We start from the raw sequence: 18,906 nt of genomic DNA on the forward strand, positions 1-18,906 counted from the left end.
ATTCATCCGAAAAAATGACGTTTTGCCATTCGTGCACCCAGGTTGGTCGTTGAGTACACCATCGCAGGCGCTCCTGTATGTGATGCAGCGTCAAGGGTAACCGCAGCCATGGTCTCCGAGCTGATAGTCCATGCTGCTCTTGCAAACGTCTCCGTCTGTTGACTCACGGATCGAGACGTAGTTGCACGATCCGTTACAGCCATGCGCATAAGATGCCTGTCATCTCGACTACTAGTGACACGCGGCCGTTGGGTTCCAACACGGCGTTCCGTATTACCCTCCTGAACCCGCCGAATCCATAATCTGCTAACAGTCATTGAATCTCGACCAACGCGAGCAGCAATGTCGCGATACGATAAACCGCAATCGCGATAGGTTACAATCCGACGTTTATCAAATTCGGAAACGTGATGGTACGCATTTCTCCTCCTTACACGAGGCATCACAGCAACGTTTCACCAGGCAACGCCGGTGAACTGCTGTTTGTGTATGAGAAATCGGTGGGAAACTTTCCTCATGTCAGCACGTTGTGGGTGTCGCGACCAGCGCCAACCTTGTGTGAATGCTCTCAAAAGCTAATCATTTGCATATCACAGCATCTATTCATGTCGGTTAAATTTCGCGTCTGTAGCACGTCATCTTTGTGGTGTAGCAATTTTAATGGCCAGTAGTGTATGTCTCGTATTCTATATGCAAAACAGTATGTCAGTATCAAGTAAAATAATTACCAATCGCCAACTTTGTTTATGAACAGTGCTAGTACTTGATAGAAATTTGCCTAATTAGGCTGACGACCGTTTCCTTTTACTTCAGTACAGTTTACTTTATTACTATTAGAATCTTGGTTCGATTCCCGTTTGTTCTGCTACTCCTTCCTTTCAATAAAGTCCTTTGAGAGACGAGTACCAGTCCGATACCTTTCTATAACATAGTCGCCGTAAAAAAAAAAAAAAAAAAAATCCTTTCACAGGAATAACATTATCGGTGTGTTACTAATTTAGTACTGGAGCCGGTAGTGTTATAGACTTTGACGGAAAAAAGGTGCATTTCTTACTGGCACTCGAACAAATTAAGCCTCCGGAAAACACTTGCCTCAGCACTTGAAGAGAAATCTGAGATATGTGAACGGTGACTCCATCCTGCTGAAAAGATACTTTGCAAACTGCAGCGCATAGAGTATTGGTGTGAAAAAAAGTGCTGAACATGTGAGGATATCGTTGCGAGTTTACTAGCACAATGACACTATCGTTTTCAAATAGTAAGGACAAATTACCCTGACATTTCCAATCGTGCGCGATGCAGACACACAGTCATTATGTAGAGGGGTTTTATGAATTTCACGAGCGTTATGTCCATTCACATATCGGAAATTTTGACAATTAACGCATCCTTATAACTGAAAATGTTCTTCATCACTGCAAAGGACCTCAGTATCTTCAAGCACATTTTCAAGGATATTTGCACATAACCTTTGTCATAATCACGTTCAAACAATTGCTGAACAATGTCCAATTTGTACAGGTGAAACTGTCAGTCCTGTTCCAAAATTCGACGTACAGCCCGATTTGATAACTGAAGAGCTCTAGTATGTTTCCGAGAAGATCTCTTTGGAGACTACTGAATTATCGCCTTACTGTATTTATGCTTTGTAGAGTTTGAACTTGGGTGGCCTTCCTCCTCCTTTTTGTAACCATGTCCACAGTTGTACATAAAATTTTTCACTGCATAGATAAAATTCATATTAATATATTATTTTGATCCATTTGTTTTGTATCTGAACTTTAAATTAGGGAGGATGTTTTGCAGAACCTTTTATTTGCAAGACTGTAAGAGGGCAGTCTGAAAAGTAACGTTCATTTGTATATTGTACGGGAAAGAATGTACATAGTGTGGCCAATATGAGCGCGTACTCCACTGTACTAATAGGCTGCGTCATTTTGTTTTTTTGGCCCCTCAGCAGCATGCTACGGTACTGTGGTGCACGGATTTCGATGTGTGCCGTTACTGCAATCATATACCAGAGAGCAAACAAAAATTAGTTTCCTGACTTTATTTTTGCAAGGTGACAATTAAGACTTTATGACTACCCTTCGTATGTTTTGTTGCAACGTTTGTTAGCAAGACTGTAAGAGGGTAGTTTACAAATTAGTAGCGTTCATTTGTACATTGTACGGAAAAGAATGTACGTAGTGTGGACAATATGAGCACGTACTCCACTTTACTGATCGGCTGCGCCATTTTGTCTTTTTGGCTCCTCAAGCGGGATGCTACAGTACTGTGGTACGCGGATTTCTATGTGTGCCATGATTGCAGACGTGTACCTGCGAAAAAGCAAAAATTAATTACCTGACTTCATTTTTGCGAGGTGATAATGAAGAATTTATGACTTCCTCTTTTACTGTTGTTCGCAATGATCAGTAAGATGTCAAGTTGATCGTCTCGTCGCTTACGCACTCTTGTAGTGACGTAAGTTTGTGATCGTGATCTTCTGACATAACTGGCTGTAATGATTAGCAAATATTGTGTGAGCGAAGACAGAGTCAAGTTTATAGTGAAGTACCATTGTACCAGTATGTATGTGCAAATCAACGAACCAGCTTTCTCTCCAGTAGCCTATCGCGATTGCGGTTTATCGTATCGCGACATTGCTGCTCGCGTTGGTCGAGATCCAATGACTGATAGCAGGATATGGAACCGGTGGGTTCAGGAGGGTAATACCGAACGCCGTGCTATATCCCAAACGCCTCGTATCACTAGCAGTCGAGATGACACGCATCTTATAAGCGTGGCTGTAAGGGATCGTGCAGCCACGTCTCGATCCCTGAGTCAACCGATGGGGACGTTTGCAAGACAACAACCATCTGCACGAACAGTTCGACGATGTTTGCAGCAGCACGGAACATCAGCTCGGAGACCATGGCTGTGGTTACCCTTGATGCTGCATCACAGACAGGAGCGCCTGCGATGGTGTACTCAACGACGAACCTCGGTGCACGAATGGCAAAACGTCATTTTTTCGATGAATCGAGGTTCAGTTTACAGCATCATGATGGTCGCTTCCGAGTTTGGCGACATCGCGGTGAACGCACATTTGAAGCGTGTATTCGTCATCGCCATTCTGGCGTCATCACCCGGCGTGATGGTATGGGGTGCCATTGGTTACACGTCTCGGTCACCTCTTGTTCGCACTGACGGCACTTTGAACAGTGGACGTTACATTTCAGATGTGTTACGACCCGTGGCTCTACCCTTCATTCGATCCCTGCGAAACCCTACATTTCAGCAGGATAATGCACGACCGCATGTTGCAGGTCTTGTATGGGCCTTTCTGGATACATAAAATATTCGACTGCTGCCCTGGCCAGCACATTCTCCAGATCTCTCACCAGTTGAAAAGGTCCGGTCAGTGGTGGCCGAACAAGTGGCTCGCCACAATACGCCAGTCACTATTCTTGATGAACCGTGGTATCGTGTTGAAGCTGCATGGGCAGCTGTACCTGTACACGCCATCCAAGTTCTGTTTGACTCAATGCCCAGGCGTATCAAGGCCGTTATTACGGTCAGAGGTGGTTGTTCTGGGAATTGATTTCTCAGGATCTATGCACCCAAATTGCGTGAAAATGCAATCACATGGCAGTTCTCGTATAGTATATTTGTCCAATGAATACCTATTTATCATCTGCATTTCTTCTTGGTGTAGCAACTTTAATGGCCAGTAGTGTATTTAGGCGTTGCCTACCACAGCACCGTGTTCTGCGTGTTGACGTACCTCTGTATTTTAAAACGCGAGCCTGTACCAATTTCTTTGGTACTTCAGTGTATTTCACATACGTGAAGTGAATGTAGCAACGCTGGGGTACGTACGAAGTACGGAGCGAGCGGTAGGTTCCCCCGCTAGCTAGCATACGTGGTTGGCCATGTGGCGCTTTCAGAGCGAGTGGGATGAGATGCCGATGCAGAAATTGCTCGTGACGTCAGCAAAGAGATTCGAAGGAAAAGTGTATCTATTCTGGCGCAAATCAAGTAATTGTTATTAATAATATTTGTTAACAAAAGTAGCCTCTTGCTGCTCAGGCACTACGAAGAATATATGGATCGTCAATATTATCTTTCAGTAATTTTACATTGCCAGGAAATGTTGATATTAATTAATAAATTAGCCGAAGACATCCGATTTTACACGAATTATACCGATCGTTCAAGTTGCAAACCGTGCGCCATAGCCGGCAGCTGTCGACAGGACGCCATTTGGTCTGGTCATGCGGTAGACCATGCTCTAGTACCGTTAATAGTTAGCTTATAATCACAGTGTACGAGTTCATTTTATGTTGTTTCTTAAATAAACGCGCCATAGTGGCATCCCGTGTAAAAATTATTTGCACAGAAAGCTTCTTCCCGTTTCATCATGGTAAACAGTGACAGTGGTGTCGCACCTTCAGAGTCCGACGACGCAGCTACAGCTCTGCAAGGGGACATAAAACTACGAGACCATCTCCACACAATTGGTAGGAAGGCAGCTCATTAAGTTAATTCAAGGACGGACTGGTTTAATTACCGCAAAACTCGGGTGGGAAAGAGTGGCCAGTAATACTGTACGCCCCTTAAACCGCCATCTACGAACTCATCGGTTAAACTGAGACACTTCTGGAGATATAGTATGAGTGAGGGGTTCTTACAACCTGAATGAGTGGGCGAAAGTCCTTGAACGAAAATGAAACCTAAACCATCACAGACCTACCTCCATCCAGAACAATATCCCTCACACGCTGCAGATTAAACGCCTCATTGCGCTATCGGTACGCTCTTCGTCTTGGATGGTTTAAAAAGTGGACCAACCGTGATCTTCGGACAAAATTACACGCCTCCACTCAGCTACTGTCCAGGTTATCTGTTGTTTGTCCCATCGCTATGAGTAATGGCCTCTTGCTAGGAACCCAACTCCAAATGTACACTGCATGCAGTTCATTTCGCAGTGGTCGCTCGGAAACTGCCTTAAACTCGCAGTCACTGTTAGCAGTTACTCCTGCAGGGTTTGAAACCGATGCAATTGTCAGGGCGTGGAAATCATTTCAAGTCCCTGTCGCTTACTGTGCTTTTACGGCAAATTTTCTTAAACCGTAATACATGGCTGTAAGCGACGCACCACTCCTTGCAGACACGCTGCACCGTCTACGCTATTGCAGCGACAAATCAGCCAACTCCATTAATGTTGTAATCATGGGCACGTCCAAACGCTACAGCTCATTTCTGCCATTCCTTCCACAAGAATCCGTCTTACCACGCTGATTCCATACAGCATACATAGCATGTCCAAGTTCCGTTAGGATAGCTCGTGTGAAGTTCCAAACTACATTGCTATCTCGTAGCGGTTTGTGTAGCGTTACGGTCTCTGAAGTTTCAACAACAGCCGTGTAGAAAGTCAACGTGCTAGCTTCACTGCACCAGGCGTCTTGACCGCAGATTTAAGGGTACGAGTCTGACACTTGTCGGTAAACGGCGGTGGAGCAGCGAGGCAGCATCAACTTTTTGAGTCCTCCATCGTTTCTGGGCGAGAATTCATCGTATTCGACATGAATACCGAGAGGCAGGTTCCTGGTCGCTCCTCCGCGACAATCACCCAGCCCACAAAGTGAAGATTTTTGTGCGAGTTTTTGTCCAGGAAATGCGTCACAGTCCGGTATGATCTGCAGTATTCATTGGATTTGGCCCCAGCCGACTTCTTGCTCCCCAGATTGAAGCTGGTAATGAAAGAAAATTATGATGCAGTTGAGGACCTCCAAGAAAATTGTGCTGCACTTCTAAATGCATTCCCAAAAAAGGACTATAGTGTCTGTTTCAAAACACTTATGAAACGATTTTAGATGTCCAGTGATGCAGGGGGAGACTATTTTGAACAAATAAAGTGATTTTGTGAATATAATCCATGACTTTTATTTTTCATAGCTACAGTTCTAACGGAACTAGGACACACTGTGTACACACCACTTCACCGTCAAGACATACGTCAGCTGTGGCAGATCACATAATAACCACTTGGTACCGGTTCCACATCTACAACACTCGTATTAGAGCAGTGAGCTCTTTTAAGCGGCGACTAATATTTTGTTTGTTGAACTTAACAATCTAAGATACAGTGGGGGAAAAATATAGGCCAAGATCCAGGAAGAAGTACATTTCGCTGAACAACTGATGAAGGATAAATAATTTACGAGCTACCATGATAACCAGACCAACTCACGTACTGAAAACAAAAGAATAAGAAGATAAGGACTTTTAAACTCGTAGCAGCAGAAAGATAAAAAAGAGACAGAGTCGTTAGGAAAGGTGGGCTATATATACAGGTTCATACACAGGATAGACTGTGGCGCTCTTTTGTCTGCTGCGGATATTTGACTTTGACCTAGGGACCTAAGGTAAACATCGGTTTCCGCCGGATATGTTGCGTTGCACAGACTCGCAGAGCCGGTAATTGACACAGAAACCTAGTATCGCAAAGTGCTTCTATCTGCGAACGCTGTCACCGCAGCCGAAGGAGAATCGCCACTATCAGGAAGGATGTGGCGCGGTTACCATCCGCCTCGATGTGTAGCAATGATCGATAAAGAATCTGTCGCAACGAAAATATAAGCTGGCGACAGGTTTAACGGGATCGTAACTTAATGTCCGCTATTACACTATTTCGATGTTCATCAACAGTCAATCTGCCTCTCACATTCATTTATTCCCCTCTCAACATGGTACTTAAATAATCTTTGTAACAGATAAAGAATTGAAATTTCAACGACGAGTCAGTTTCAGACATTAATTCTTGAAGAGACCCGCCACAAATTTGTTTCCTGTGCCAACCTTTTCATCTCATAGTAGCACGACCAACCTATGTCCTCAGTTATTTGCTGAATTGATACTAATATCTGTCTTTCACTGCAGGTTATACCCTCTACAGCTCCCTCTAATACCGTAGAAGTTATTCCCTGATGTCTTAGCAGATGCCCTATCATCCTCTCCATTTTGCTCAGTGTTTTCCATACATTTCTATCTTCGCCAATTCTGTTGAAAGCCTCCTCATTCCATACCTTATAAATCCACTAAATTTTCCACACTCTTCTGTAGCACCACATCTCAAATGTTTCGATTTCCTTCTGTTCTGCTTTTCCTTCAGTACCATACAATGCCGCGCTCCAAACGCACATTCTCACAGAATTCTTCCTCAGATTAAGACCTACGTTTGATACTAGGAGACTTCTCCTGGCCAGGAATGCCAGTACTAGTCTGCTTTTTATGCCCTCCTTGCTCCGTCCGTTATGAGTTATTTTGCTGCCTCGGTATCAGAATTCTTTAACGTCATCCATTTCGTGATTATGATGTTAAGTTTGTCGTTGTTCTGATGTCTGCTACCTCTCCTTACTTAAGTCTTTCTTCAATTTACTCTCAATCCATATCTTGTACTCATTATTTGTTCATTCGATTCAAAAAAGCCTGTATTACTTCTTCTTCTTCTTCTTCTTCTTCCTCAGTTTCCCAGAGTATAGCAATGTCATCAGCAAATCTTATCATTGATAACCTATCACCTTGAATTTTAATCCCACTCTTGAACCTTTCTTTTATTTCCGCCATTGTGAAAGATTATATCCTTGTCTTACACCCTTTTTAATCCAAGCACTTCGTTCTTGGTCTTCCACTCTTATTATTCCCTGTTGGTTCTTGTACAGATTGTATATTACCAGTCCTTCTTTATAGCTTACTCCAACTTTTCTCAGATTTTCAGACATCTTCCACTACAGATTGTATATTACCAGTCTTTACATTGTCGAACACATTTTCCAGGTCGACAAATCCTATAAACGTATCTTGATTTTTGTTCAGTCTTGCTTCCAACGTCAGAGCTGCCTTTCTGGTGCCTTTACCTTCCCTAAAGTCAAACTGCTCGTCATCTAACAGATCCTCAATTTTCTTTTCCGTTCTTCTGTGTATTATTCTTGCCAGCAACTCGGATGCATGAACTGTTAAGAGGATTCTGCGTAATTTCTCGTACTGTCGGCTCTTGCAGTCTTTGTAATTCTGTGGATGACATTTTTTGCCGAAAGTCTGATGGTATACCGCCAGTCTCATACATTCTACAAATCAATGTGAATAATCGTTCGTTGCCATTTCCCCAAATTGTTTCAGAAATTCCAATGGAATGTTAACTACCTCTCCTGCCTTATTTGATCTTAAGTCATCCAAAGCTTTTTTAAATCCTGATTCTAATACTGGATGCCCTATCTCTTCCCTGTCAACTCCCGTTTCTTCACCCATCACATCATCAGACAAGTCATCACAGAGGCAGTCAGTGTAGTCTTTCCACATATCTGCTCTCTTTTCTGCATTTAACAGTGGAATTCCCGTTGCAGTCTTAATGTTACCGCCTTTGCTTTTAATTTCACCAAAGGATGTTCTGACTTTTTTATTAACAGAGTCAGTCCTTCTGACAATCATTCCTTTATCTATTTCTTCACGTTTTTCGTGTAGCCATTTCGCACTAGCTTTCCTGCACTTCCAGGTTATTTCATTCCTAAACGATTACTATTTCTATATTTTTAACTTTCCCAGAACATTTTTGTACTTGCTACTTTCGTCGATCAACTGAAGTACTTCGTCTATTACCCATGGTTTCTTCGCAGTTACCTTCTTTGTAGTTTTGTTTTTCTTTTCAACTTCTGTGATTGCCCTTTTTAGAGACGTCCATTCCTCTTCAACTGAACTATCTATTGAGCTATTCGTTGTCGCAGTATCTATCGACCTGGAGAACTTCATGCGTATCTCTTCATTCCTTAGTATTACTGTATCCCACTTCATTGTGTATTGATTCTTCCTGACTAGTCTCTTAAACTTCAGCCTACTCTTCATCATTACTCAATTGTGCTCTGAAACAATATCTGCTCCTGGGTATGCCTTACAATCCAGTATCTGATTTCGGAATCTCTGCCCGGCCATAACGTAATCTGAGTGAAATCTTCTCCTACCTCCTGGCCTTTTACAAGTTCACCTACTCCTCTTGTGATTCTTGAACAGAGTATTCGTTATTACTAGCTGTAATTTATTGCCAAACTCAATTAGTCTTTCCCCTCCCTCATTCCTATCAACCCCATATTCTCCTGTAACCGTTTTTTCTGCTCATTCCCCTACAACCGCATTCCACTCCCCCATGACTATTACATTTTCATCTTCCTTTACGTACTAAATTACCCTTTCAATACTCTCATGTACTCTCCCTTTCTTCATCTTCTGCTTGCGACGTTGCCATGTGTGCCTGTTATATTATTGTCGGTGTTGGCTTCCTGTCGATTCTGATGAGAACAACCCTATCACTGAACTGGTCACAGTCACTCTGCCATACCTTCCTTACCACAACGAATCCTACTCCCATTATACCATTTTCTGCGGCTGTTGATATTACCCTATACTCACCTGCCCAGTGATCCATATATTTTTTCTATTTCACTTCACTTACCCCCACTGTATCTAGACTGGGCCTTAGGATTTCTCTTCTCAGATTTTCTAGCTTCCGTACCATGTTCAAACGCCTGAAATACCACACCCCGAGTCGTAGAACGTTAACCTTTCGTTCGTTATTCAGCCTGTTATTCATGGTCATCTCTCCCTTGGCAGTCCCCTCCCAGAGATCCGTTGGGGTGACAAGTCAAGGTGCCAGTGAAGAGATCATCATGACACTTTTTCAGTTACAGGTCACATTCCCTGTAGATACGCATTTCTGTTGCCTTCTGCATCCCCATGCCGTTGATCATTGCTGATCTTCTTCCTTTTAGGGCAAATTCCCACCCCAGTTTCTTATGCCGGAGGTCTTGGGCCGCAACTGCTGATGATTTTTATTCAAAATTTAAGGGGTGGCGGTGTTCGAACGGGGAACCGAGGAAGTTTTGATTACTAGTCATGCACGCTAGCCTTAGACCAATCAATCGAGCGGGATACAGAGTTTGTTCCAAAGTCACGGTTTATTCCTTCAATCATTCAACAGATATTAATCCTTTCGTGGTTGGTAATCATTATGCTCATTAAATTTGGGCATCCGCTTGAGGGTCAGGACATACGTTATCCACATCGAGATGGTGTTGCCATCTACGGACAACTGTTCTGAACCTGAATGAAATTCGGGACAGCATTCTACAGGAAGTATAGAACGCTGTGACTATCCAAGTTCACTGGCACGTACATATATGGCTGCTGTAACCTCACTGTTTGGTGCCGTACGCCGATTTTCGTCGTTTCATATTTTCCACTGATGTCTAAAGTAATGCTTCTTCTTATTAACTTATCAATCAATTTTTAGAACAAATACACTGCCAAAGGTACTTCTCGGCGACAGTATTATTCTACATGCCAAATGAAATCAGTAGGACGTATTTCTTCCAAGGACTGAGAAAAAATGGACTTTATAATTGTGGAACTGCAAGAGGAAACAGGAGTGGGTTGACAGAAATATTGTTGTCTTCAGTCCAGAGACTGGTTTGATGCAGCTCTCCATGCTACTCTATCCTGTGCAAGCATCTTCATCTCCCAGTACCTACTGCAACCAACATCCTTCTGAATCTGTTTAGTGTATTCATCTCTTGGTGTCCCTCTACGATTTTTACCCTCCACGCTGCCCTCCAATACTAAATTGGTGATCCCTTAATGCCTCAGAATATGCCCTACCAACCTATCCCTTCTTCTAGTCAAGTTGTGCCACAAATTTATCTTCTCTTCTCTCCAATTCTATTCAATACCTCCTCGTTAGTTATGTGATATACCCATCTAATCATCAGAATTCTTCTGTAGCATCACATTTCTAAAGCTTCTATTCTCTTCTTGTCCAAACTATTTATCGTCCACGTTTCACTTCCATACATGGCTACACTCCATACAAATACATTCAGAAACGACTTCCTGACATTTAAATCTATACTCGATGTTAACAAATTTCTCTTCTTCAGAACCGCTTGCCTTGCCATTGCAAGTCTACATTTTATATCCTCTCTACTTCGATCATAATCTGTTATTTTGCTCCCCAAATAGCAGCCGGCCGCAGGTAGCCGAGCGGTTCTAGGCGCTTCAGTCTGGAACCGCGCGACCGCTACGGTCGCAGGTTCGAATCCTGCCTCAGGCATGGATATGTGTGATGTCCTTAGTTTAGTTAGGTTTAAGTAGTTCTAAGTTCTAGCGGACTGATGACCAGCGATGTTACGTCCCATAGTGCTCAGAGCCATTTGAACCATTTTTTGAACCCAAATAGCAAAACTCATTTACTACTTTAAGCGTCTTATTTCCTAATCTAATTCCCTCAGCATCACCCGATTTAATTCGACTACATTCCATTATCCTCGTTTTGCCTTTGTTGATATTCATCTTATATCCTCCATTCAAGACACTGTCCATTCCATTCAACTGCTCTGTCTCTGACAGAATTACAATGTCATCGGCGAACCTCAAAGTTTTTATTTCTTCTCCATGGATTTTAATACCTACTCCGAATTTTTCTTTTGTTTCCTTTACTGCTTGCTCAATATACAGATTGAATAACATCGGGGAGAGGCTACAACCCTGTCTTACTCCCTTCCCCACCACTGCTTCCCTTTCATGTCCCTCGACTCTTACAACTGCCATGTGGTTTTTGTACAAATTGTAAATAGCCTTTCGCTCCCTGTACTTCACCCCTGCCACCTTTAGAAATTGAAAGAGAGTATTCCAGTCAACATTGTCAAAAGCTTTCTCCAAGCCTACAAATGCTAGATACGTAGGTTCGCTTTTCCTTAATCTTTCTTCTAAGATAAGTCGTAGGGTCAGTACTGCCTCGCGTGTTCCAACATTTCTACGGAACCCAAATTGATCATCCCCGAGGTCAGCTTCTACCAGTTTTTCCATTCGTCTGTAAAGAATTCGCGTTAGTATTTTGCAGCTGTGGCTTATTAAACTGATAGTTCGGTAATTTTCACATCTGTCAACACCTGCTTTCTTTGGGATTGGGATTATTATATTCTTCTTGAAGGCAGAGGGTATTTCGCCTGTCTACATATTGCTCACTAGATGGTAGAGTTTTGCTAGGCCTGGCTCTCCCAAGGCTGTCAGTAGTTCTAACGGAATGTTCTCTACTCCCGGGGCATTGTTTCGACTCAGGTCTTTCAGTGCTCTGTGAAACTCTTCACGCAGTATCATATCTCCTATTTCATCTTCGTCTACATTCTCTTCCATTTCTATAATATTGTCCTCAAGAACATCGCCCTTGTATAGACCCTCTAATACTCCTTCCACCTTTCTGCTTTCCCTTCTTTGCTTAGAACTGGGTTTCCATCTGAGCTCTTGATATTCATGCAAGTGGATCTCTTTTCTCCAAAGGTCTCTTTAATCTTCCTGTAGGCAGTATCTATCTTACCCCTAGTGATATGCACCTCTACATCCTTACATTTGTCCTCTAGCCGTCCCTGCTTAGCCATTTTTCACTTCCTGTCGATCTCATTTTAGAGACGTTTGTATTCCTTTTTGCGTGCTTCATTTACTGAATTTTTATATTTTCTCCTTTCATCAATTAAATTCAATATCTCTTCTGTTACCCAAGGATTTCTATTAGCCCTCGTCTTTTTACCTACTTGATCCTCTGCTACCTTCACCATTTCATCTCTCATAGCTATCTATTCTTCTTCTGCTGTATTTCTTTCCCCCATTCTTGTCAATCGTTCCCTAATGCTCTCCCTGAAGCTCTCTACAACCTTTGTTTCTTTCAGTTTATCCAGGCCCCATCTCCTCAAATTCCTACCTTTTTGCAGTTTCTTCAGTTTTAATCTACAGTTCATAACCAATATATTGTGGTCAGAGTCCACATCTGCCCCTTTAAATGTCTTACAGTTTAAAACCTGGTTCCTGAATCTCTGTCTTACCATTATTTAATCTATCTGAGACCTTCCAGTATCTCCAGGCTTCTTCCATGTATACAACCTTCTTTTATGATTCTTGAACCAAGTGTTAGCTATGATTAAGTTATGATTTGTGCAAAATTCCACCAGTCGGCTTCCTCTTTCGTTCCTTAGCCCCATTCCATATTCACCGACTACGTTTCCTTCTCTTCATTTTCCTACTGTCGAATTCCATTCACCCATGACTATTAAATTTTCATTTACCTTCGCTATCTGAATAATTTCTTTTATGTCATCATACATTTCACCAATCTCTTCGTCACCTGCGGAGCTAGTTGGCATATAAACCTGTACTACTGTAGTAGGCGTGGGCTTCGTATCCATCTTGGCCACAATAATGCGTTCACTATGCTGTTTGTAGTAGCTTACCCGCATTCCTATTTTCCTATTCATTATTAAACCCACTCCTGCATTACCCCTATTTGATTTTGTATTTATAACCCTGTATTCAGCTGACCAGAAGTCTTGTTCATCCTGCCACCGAACTTCACTAATTCCCACTATATCTAACTTTAACCTATCCATTTCCCTTTTTAAATTTTCTAACCTACCAGCCCAATTAAGGGATCTGACATTCCACGCTCCGATCCTTAGAACGCCAGTTTTCTTTCTCCTGATAACAACGCCCTCCTGAGTAGTCCCCGCCCGGAGATCCGAATGGGGAACTATTTTACCTCTGGAATATTTTACCCAAGAGGACACCATCATCATTTAACCATATAGTAAAGCTGCATGCCCTCGGGAAAAATTACGGCTGTAGTTTCCCCTTGCTTTCAGCCGTTCGCAGTACCAACACAGGAAGGCCGTTTTGGTTAGTGTTACAAGGCCAGATCAGTCAATCATCCAGATTGTTGCCCCTGCAACTACTGAAAAGGCTGCTGCCCCTCTCAACAGATACCCCCCCGTTGTGGTTGCACCTACGGTACGGCTATCTGTATCGCTGAGGCACGCACGCCTCCCCATCAACGGCAAGGTCCATGGTTCATGGGGGAGGGACAGAAATATTAGCAAATAAAAAAGGTGATCTCAGACGTGGAAACTCTCAGTTTGGAATAAGGTCTAGTGTTGTTACTGCGGAATGACATTAAGACAAAGCAGTTTCTTTGCTTTCTACTTACAGCTACCCAAAAGACATTGTATTTAACGGAAGAAAAATGACAGATGGCTCTTATGAGAACTATGCCCTGTCATGAAGTAACTCCATTACAACGACACAATTTGTGGACTCGAAAGGTTCTATCATGTACGAGAAAAATACATGATGGGCCAACCTGTAGAATGGTGGCATCGAGAATTTTTTTATTCATTCGGATAGTGTATGTAGCGTACCAGACAGAACGACAAGAGACATATAAGAAAGAGTGGTTCAGTACTTACTTAATTTCCAGCGTAGAGAGAAGTTGCTTGTGTGCCAATGATATCCTGCTAGTGAATATAGGCAAACATGTATCAAAAGACAGGGACATACCAAAGCGATTGAGACACTGCAGCATAAAATATGAAGATAAGAGAACTATGGTTGTTTGCTTTGCCTCTGATTTACCACTATGCTCATGGCATTTAAGACTCTTTAAGCTATAAACCTATAGCTTCTCTTGAGAATTGAAATATAATGAATATTTTTTACTTTGAAAGTATTCAAATGTACTATCAGATACATATATAGTAGTTATGTATTTTTAACCTAAGCATGTCTGTCAAAAACTGAAAATTGTAAAATCTCTTAGACAACGGTAAATCAATTTCATTCATCATAATCGATTTTTTTTTTAAATCTTGTCGGTCATGTTTTAAATAATGAAACACTTCATCAGTTACGCAACAATAATTCGTGAGATATGTGTGTCCCACTTACTATAGTGAAATAATGGAGAACTTAAGAAATACTTTTTAGTGAAAGTCTAATAATGGTCGTAAAAGGAAACTATGATCATCTTAATATGTCAATAATCTGTACAGGTCCAGTTTTAACCACGAAAGCGTTAATATCTACAACAACATCTATACTCTGCAAGTTACAGTGAAGTGCGTAGCAGAGGGTACAATTTTTCATACGGAATATTACAGTTCCTGCGCGTTTCCTTCACAAATGGAATGTGGGAAGAACGCTTGAATATCCACCTCTGTGCGAGCATTTATTTGCCTGATTTTATCTGTACTGTCTACGAGGCAGAAACGTAGTGGCTGAAGCATATTCTTAGTTTTACGCTCTAAAAGAAGATTCCTGGTGGTTATTTAATGCGGTAATCGTAATATACACTTAGCTTTTCTTGGAATGTTTGCTAGTTAACATTTCTCAACGTTTCTCTTACACTGCCTTCCCAGTCAAAGAACCCTGTGGTCATTCACGCAACTCTTATTTGTATGCGGTCGATATCCCCTGTTAGTCTGTCGTAGTATAGATCCCATACAAATGGAACATACAAATATTCAGGAGGCCATCTCTTTTGCGGACAACTTCAGTTTCCCACGTTTCCCAGTATCCTATCAAAGAATCTTAGCCTGCCATTTGTCTTACCTTTGTGGTCGTCCTACTTCATATCCCTACACCCAGTTACTTCCAAATATCCGTATGATACCACTGAGTCTAGTTCAGACCCATTTATCCTCTAGTCAACGACGTACATTTCGTGAAGTACAAAACTATGAATTCTTCTACACTAACAGATAACTGTAATTCTTTCCAGCATGCTGATAACTGAATACTATAGCAATTTCCTCTGGATATAATTTAGTCATAGATAACTGTATCATCTGTAAGTGTTTTACATTACGACCAATACTATCCACTAAGTCATTAACGTAAAACATGAACAGCAATTTCTTTTCATTCACCTCGGCCTCAAAACATACTGCTTCAATCTCTGTAGGTAACTCCACAATTAGAGTAATTTGCTTCGTTCTTCAAGACAGAAAATTTTTGATTCAGTCGCAAATTTGGTTAGATATCTCAAAAAAACCTATCTGTATTACTAAGGAGCTGAAATGATCAGCTGATCACCGAATCCCACTTACAGGCTGCCTATCTAACAGCTTCCAGGAGAAAAAAATTATTTTCAGTATTTCACGTAATTTAAGAATTACAAATCATACCGTAATTGTCTCATTAAGAGCTATAATCTTATGTAAAAGGTTTAACACAGTAAGACAAGTATTACAGTTAGAAACTTTGAGGCAGAGTGAACCATGCCGTGCAAATTACCCAGATTACATTCATCCCATGTTTGAGAATGAGAGCAGTTAGCAACTTTCAACAAACTTTAAACATAATGTGAAACTGTTTTATAGATGGGAGTTAGATTGTTTAAAGAGTGGGAGCTACAAGATTTCCTGTGTCGAGAGGCTTTCGAAAGACTGATTTTTCATGTTTCCATGGTACTGATGATATCTTGTGTTGAGTTGTAAATGATCGATGTTTTCGGAGCACAAGCTGGCTTCCATGGAGAAGGTTATTTCCTTTTGGGCAGGTCTTAACGATTGAACTCAGAACATGTTGCAGAATTCTGCTATAAATAGACGTTAAACTGTAACATTCCTTCCTTACGATGGTAGTTTTATCATCTACAGCTAAATGTAAACGGAATGCAATAAATACAATATAACGTTAGAACAATATAGAAGCAGCCAAGAAGAACCAGTTGAAGGAGAGAAGCGAAGATTTACCGACTTGGTGATTTGCGCGTGACACACATTAAGATCTGAATACATAATCAGTGGGAGACGGTTAAAAAAGACTACACAGTGACTGTTCTTCTTTTTGTCAGAATGATACACAATATTTTCTTTTCCTTCATCAAAACAGTTCAGTTGCCTTTAGCTGCTTTATGACGTTTTTGCAAAAGTTATGTGTAGACAGATAGATGGGTACAATCCAGAAGAGTAATAATATCCGTGTTCGTTGCAAAGCGATATGAAATGCAACGAGCATGTGAGAATTGTGTTAGGTAAGGCGAATCGTCGACTTCGGTTTAGTGGGAGAATTTTAGGAAAGAGTGATTCATCTGTAAAGGAGATCTCATATAGGACGCTCGTGCAACCTATTCTTGAGTACTGCTTGAGTGTTTCGGATCCGTACCAGATCGGATTGAAGGGAGACATCGAAGCAATTCAGAGGCGGGTTGCTACATTTGTTACCGGTACGTTCGAATAATACGTTAGTGTTACGGAGATGCTTCGGGAACTCAAAGGTGAAACCCTGAGGGAGGGCGACATTCTTTTCGAGGAACACTATTGAGAAAATTTAGAGAACCGGCATTTGAAGTTGATTATCGGACGTTTCTACTACCGCCAACATAGACTGCGAGTAAGGACCACGAAGGTAGGATCCGAGAAATTAGAGCTCAGATGGAAGCATATAGACGGTCGTTTTTCCCTCGATCTATTTGCGAGTGGAATGGGAAAGGAAATGACCAGCAGTGGCACAGGGTGCCCTCCGCCACGCACCGTACGGTGTCTTGAGGAGTATCTATGAAGACCTAGATAGATGTAGGTGTAGATGTAAATTCAATATATTTTTCTGTAGTTAAGAAGATCATTTGATAAAGTGAACGGTGACACTAAATCTTTTCACAAAAATTGCAAGTTCGTCATCTTCTGTTTTAGCAGGGCCAGTAGACCTTCAGTAAAATCAAACCGTTACTCGGGAACTGTTTTTCAGTAACTTGGTTGTCTTCAAACAGCAGATATTTAGGAAATTAACTTAAAGTTATCTTTGATTGTTGCCAGTTTACAGTACTCCATGGTCTACACTGTCGACCAAATCCCCTTTATCTAACAACCGCACAGTGAAAGTTTTTATCGTATACGAAATGGAAGCAAGACTCATTAAACCCCATTATATTCCGGATGGGGAATGGGTAGATTTATTAGCACGTAGCTTGCGTCTTACAAATAGTTACCAAGAAGAAATTACAGTGTACCTACAAAGTTGTCTGTGACTACAGGTTACGGGGGAGGAAGTGAATATCTAAATTAATATAAGAATATCTGCGAAAAAATAAGTTTATTTAATAGCCATAAAACATGAGCCAGTGTTAAACAGAACTTGCCGTTTATTATTCAGCTTAAAACAAGCTTATCGCCTCCGTTTTATCTAATGAAGAAAGTAATTTTTTAAGAATATGTGTTTGAGGCTTGGGCTGACTCCCTGAGTAAAAATTGCTTGATCGTGGTTTAAGTCGACACATACATAATTCACAAAATATCAGTTACGAGAAAAAAATGTTATAAGAGATTAGCGATAGTAGAAACATATTGAAAGGTACCTGTTTATTCGGCACTTCTATCATAACTGGTTTCTAGTGAATCTCCATATTTATCTTTGCTATTCTCTATGACAGACTGTTATAATCAGTTTCAATTTATCGATACAAGAACTGCAGCAATCTCTTTCCATAGCTACTGTAGCGATTCTAAGTTTTTGGGGTCAGTTTTGCTTAAGACCAATAGGATTCGTTCGCAGGTGTCTGACCGGATGGTTCAGTTCTCTTGAAAGAGAATTCACCATTCCAGTTCGGATGGCTGGTCGAGTCTGTACTGCGTTCTGGTGTTGACAGAAAGACTGTCTTTGTCTGGCAGTAGAGATCCATGCTGTCCTACGGGTTCTACAATGATTAATTGGGTGCCGTACCGAAACTTACTGCGAATGGCGATGCCAGTCTGGCATTGTTTAGCTCCGATTACTCCACTAGTGGGGACGGGGCGATGTGCTAGCGCATCGTGAAGTCGGTGCTCATACAGTGAGGTTGCAATACTTATAAGAAGATGAAGAATTTTGCACAGGAGAGGCTACCGTCGAGAGTCGCACTAAACAACTCTTCGGACTGTGGATCACGACAACAAGGTATAAGGATTCAGAAATGTCCGTGTCTGTTACCGAATTATTTTCCTCTCTCAACATACATTTCTTGCGACGCATCATGTGCAACACGTAAATGTTTGCTTATAAACTGCAACAAATTTG

The sequence above is a fragment of the Schistocerca cancellata genome, chromosome 3 (assembly GCF_023864275.1).
Source record: "Schistocerca cancellata isolate TAMUIC-IGC-003103 chromosome 3, iqSchCanc2.1, whole genome shotgun sequence".
In the NCBI taxonomy this organism is placed as follows: domain Eukaryota; kingdom Metazoa; phylum Arthropoda; class Insecta; order Orthoptera; family Acrididae; genus Schistocerca; species Schistocerca cancellata.